Here is a 5,094-nt window from a genome sequence, read left to right on the forward strand (position 1 = left end):
TAGGGCATTCAATGCTGACCTCACTTAGCCTTTGTGAGTCTGGGGCCAGGTCCCATGGACCACCTGGGCTCTGGATCCACCAACAGGGCCCTTGCCCTGAAGATAATGAAGTATGATTAAGCACAAAACCCACAAGCAACAGCACCCTCAAATATTTATAGGGCTCATATATACATGCGTTTGTGTCTTAGTCCATTTGTTCCATTGGCAGTGGTTCATGTTTTATGAGTCCAGGATGCCTCCGCTCGGAGACGTTTTTCCACATGTAGAATATAGATATGTCATCCAGCCTCAGCGAGCATGAGTGCTAACCATTCAAGACCACGAATGCCAGGGGGCAGAATGGATTTCACCAGAGCAAAACGTTAAAAAAAAAGTAAAAAAATAAAAAAGACAACCCAGGCGATATGGAATTGCGGCATCGATCAGGAACACAGGTAAGAATGTGTCAAGTGAGACAAGGGAGGGTAGATGGGTTAGAGAAGAGACCATGTCCAACAGACAGGATAGACTTGCCTCGAAAGGTCTTTGTGTGACTATGACAGTCCTGTCATATGTATTGTGTACAATACATAGACACAATGCACATTTAAGACATGAGAGAGCAGTCCATGGAGTGTATTTATACACGAACAGCCCGAGCCCTTGGGTCACTGAGCACTCTCTCTTCAGTGTTTTATGTCACCCCCGCCTGCCGGACTCAGCAGGAAGCCATGTTTTTGGATAACTTGAGGTCAAGTTGATTATCATCCTCTGCTGTGCTCATTTTCACGGGTCCGAGTTGGAAGGAAATCAATTATGGGAACAAATAGCCCGGTTTTATCACCGAGGAATGGATTTTGCACTGTTTTCCATATTCCCTGCCACTTAAAATGGAAGGATCAGAAGGATCAGGTAGAGGGAAGGCTCAAATAGTCCGGGCTAATGGTGGGAAGACTTAAGTATCGCCCTATGCAGCTAATATAAACCAAAGTGGTTTATTACCGCAGTTTTGTGATTTACGACCCACATTATGACTTTATTTTGAAATGGTGGCATGAAATATTAATGTGTGGTGAGAGAACACATAACAAGGAGCCGGGATTGTGTTTTATCAGCTGCAAGGCTGCCTGATTTCTTCCCCATAAGACGCGAGCTCTCTCAGCTTCCTTTCTATGCGCTTATGGTAATCGGTCCCTCATAGTCCGACTTCTCAAGGTGAGACGGGCCTACTCTTGTGTTCTGTTAATTTTTAAAGGGATGGAGAAGTTTATAACAGATGTGAATAATTTATAGAAGTGTTCTCAGCATTGATTAGTGTTCTTTTGAAATATAATGTCTTTTGGATAGGGATCATTTCTCTGATGAAAAGTCAGGAAACCTGTTACTGCATTGCTTAATGGGCAAGTCAACTTCAATCTCAATCATATATAATATGAGCGATAAATACTTATGTTTCCCCCCTCTTTGGAACTTGCCAGGCATTAACACTAAACATTAGCTCAGAGCAATCTGAGGAGAAGTTAACGGTGGGGCAGAATCACTCTCTGTTGTAACTGGTGTTTAATCTGCTCTCTCCAAACTTACACCCATGGGTGCCGGGGGTCTGATGTGTGCTGCATTCTAGGACACACCTCACCCCACTTGGAAAAGCCCCAGTTTGGGGAGGGGGGTAAGGAGCAATCCCATCATAACTTTGCTGTCCGGTTCCTCATTTCATTTTTAACGTGATCTATTGCCTCTGCTGCACAAAATATTGCCTTCTTGAATCATAATAAAAGGTAATGTTTGAGTTCACTAATCATTATCCTATTGTTGCATAGTTTAGCTATCAGTTGATTTAAAAAAAATAAAATTAAAAAAAAAAGGCTCACACCGTGCTCTCTATGTGTCTGACGAATGGCGTCCAAGTCCAAGTGCTACACTCACATTTTCTTCCAGTGACCTGTAAGATAAGGACTATTCTGTTGTCTATTATACAAGGAGGAAACAGGCACAGACTTGGTAAGCAACTTATTCTGAAGGACACTCTGGGAGATGCAGAGCTGAACTCAGAAACGACGCACGTGGGGGCTGAAGAGATAGCTCAGTTGGTAAAGTATCTGTAGCCTTGCAAGCATGAGGACGCAGAGCTCGCTTAGCCTGGTACGGTGATGTATACGTGCAACCTTGGTGCTGGGGAGACAGAACAGAGCAGGTCCCCAGGGTCAGTCCTATTTTGGTTGGCTGAGATGCATTTGCTTACAAAGCCCTGGGTATAAAACCAAAAATAAATTAGGCCTGAGGAGATGGCCCAGCAGTGAGGAGTTCTCACTCTTACAGAGGACCTGAACTGCCTCACAACATCCTGTCAGATAACTCACATATACTACAGGTCCACAGAGGCAACACCTTCTGCCGACCTCTGGGGGAACCTGTGTACATACACATAACAAATAATAATCTTTTAAGAAAAGGTTTCAAAAAGAAACTATAAACGTCTGACCCATTGGTACAAAAAGGGCCAATGTTGAGAATTAACATGTCCTTGAAGACTGGTGGCTACTCAGATGGCAGATGGCGGCCTCTGTTCCTTGTTATGGTTCCATGAAGCAAGGATTCTCCCAGAGTCCTTTGTGGGAAGCACTATGATGTAAAGCAGAGACCGTGTGTCTGTGAGCCCAGGTTCCACCACTATCAGCCTGGGCATGGTACGGAACACTGAGCAGACACTCACTGCCAACAGAGGAGCCATACTCATCAGGGATCCTGTGAGTGTGCAGCCTAGCACTGCACTCGCTGCCCCGTGTGCTGGCTGCCAAAGTGGGGTTTGTTCCAGCGCGTGTCCCTTTCAGCAAATCTAGATGCAGAAGGAGCCACTGCTTGGGCTCAAGGAGCTCGGTGTTTTCTAACCAGAGGAATTCAGTGAACTGCATCCTCTCCAGCATCTCCAAAAATTATTTGTTTTTGTTTTCGTGGGGGGGGGGGTAGGAGAGTGCAGAGGCCAGAATAGGGCCTGAAACCCCTGCAGCTAGAACTACAGATGGTTGTGAGCCACCATGTGGGTGCTGAGAAACAAACCTAGGTCCTCTGCGAAAACTGTAAGCACTTTTAACCGCTGAGCCACTTCCCAAATTTTAAATAGCCACTGTGAAAACCTGGATAAAGACCCTGGAAATTCAGAGGAGGGCCCACTGTCTCTACTGAGAAAAACTCCATTTGGGGACAACATCTCACTCTTTAACCTGTGCTTAAGAGTTGCTGGGAAAGTAAGAACTGTCTTACTTGGGACAATTTTCAAGAAGCTGCTTACATCTATCTGTCTGTCTACTTATCTATCTATCTATCTATCTATCTATCTATCATCTATCTCTCTATCATCTATCTACCTATCTATCATCTATCATCTACCTATCTATCATCTATCTATCATCTATCTATCATCTATCATCTATCTATCATCTATCATCTATCTATCTACCTATCTACCATCTATCTATCATCTATCTACCCATCTATCATCTATCTATCATCTATCTATCATCTATCTATTATCTATCATCTATCATCTATCTATCTATCATCTATCTATCTACCTATCATCTATCTATCTATCATCTATCTATCATCTATCATCTATCTTCCTATCTATCATCTATCTACCTATCTATCATCTATCTATCATCTATCATCTATCTATCACCTATCTATCATCTATCTATCACCTATCTATCATCTATCTATCTATTTAGTATCTATCATAAATATCTAAATCTCTTCCCCTCTTGTGATTCTGCTTCTATAATCCTTTCTGCCCTTCCTCTCACCTTTCTTTTTCATCTCTAATTCTCTCTTCCAACGGCCCGGAGCTAAGATCCACTCCACCCACCCAGCTCTGTGGCCTTCCAATCAGGGCCAAGAGCTGGCGCTGTGGGAAGGAGATGTATATAAGTAACTGTTAATGTATGCTCTATAATGGAAATCTTAAAAGCCATGGTAGGCTGCTTCATATGGACAAACACATCAATTAAGGGAAAAGCTCTTTTTAAACATAATTGTTCGTGTACTGCCTCAAATACCAATCCCCCAGAGGCAAGTTGTCGCAAACGACTGGCTGGGATGTCCCCGGGCTCTACCAAAGCAGAAACTGCAGGCAGGCAAGAGTGAGCTGCCTTCGTATTGATGGCCTTAAGTCCCATGCTTACGAGTTGGGCTTCCAGAGCAGACTCATTTAGCCCCAGGCCTCGAAGGCCAAAGGCATATGGCTAGAAACTTCTAAAGCTGCGCAAGACTGAGGCTCATTGTCCAGGCCTAGCACACCAAAGCCAACAGCTAGAGTGACACTCTTGAGCTGGGGGAACCATGACCTTAGGCTCCTCCCCCCTTTGCTTGCTCCATCTCGGACTCTCAGGGCCTCTTCAGAGGCTCTCCTGTCTCTTGCGTTGACCTCTTTGCAACCTCTCTGTCCCTTCTTGCAGCTTTACCACTGATTCCTTTGGGAGTTCCTCGTCAGCCTAGCATCCCAGCTCAGAGTTGTGGAGACCACAGCTCCCGGCAGCTCTCTAGGACTCCCCATCGGCCCTTTGTGGTTGAGGCTCGTGCTGGGTCAGAACTCCTAGGTCTCATCTGCCTGTCATGCAACCAGCTTAGTACACATTGACAACAGACCCTTCTGAAGAAGCCCCTATCGGGGCTGATGCTGTAAGACTCCATGAGCCAGAGGAAAACACAGGAGCAAAGCCTTCAGACCAGCCTGAAAGATATCTAGAGCAACCCAGTTACATCGCCGGGGGCAGATGTAGAACGGATGTTACACAAATTCAGAATTGTAATTTACAACAGTGACGGCTCCTGTGTCTGCTTTAACCAAGACCAGTCATGCCTGCATGTAGGGAGAATATCCTGTGTACTGTATGGATACATCACCTGTCAATTAAAAGGTCTATGGCCTATGGCTTAGGCAGAAATAGAAGGCGGGACATCAGGGAGGAGAAAGAATTCTGGGATAGAGCTGGGCGTGGTGAAATTGGCCCAGGAAGATGTGAGGAGGCAGCCGCGTGGGACCTGAGCACAGGTAACCAGCCACATGACAGAATGCAGCTTGAAATAAATGGGTTACCTCAAGTTATGATTTTA

The 5,094-nt window shown here is 45.0% G+C and overlaps 1 long non-coding RNA gene across 1 annotated transcript; it reads left to right on the plus strand.

The window, feature by feature from the left end:
* The first annotated feature begins 2,648 nt into the window (after nt 1–2,648).
* Nucleotides 2,649–4,799, plus strand: LOC134481132 (uncharacterized). Its single transcript, XR_010056353.1, has 2 exons — nt 2,649–2,729; nt 4,437–4,799. It is a non-coding gene; the product is annotated as an uncharacterized LOC134481132 (long non-coding RNA).
* The last annotated feature ends 295 nt before the right edge of the window (nt 4,800–5,094 follow it).

This window comes from Rattus norvegicus, chromosome 11 (assembly GCF_036323735.1).
Source record: "Rattus norvegicus strain BN/NHsdMcwi chromosome 11, GRCr8, whole genome shotgun sequence".
Lineage (NCBI taxonomy): Eukaryota > Metazoa > Chordata > Mammalia > Rodentia > Muridae > Rattus > Rattus norvegicus.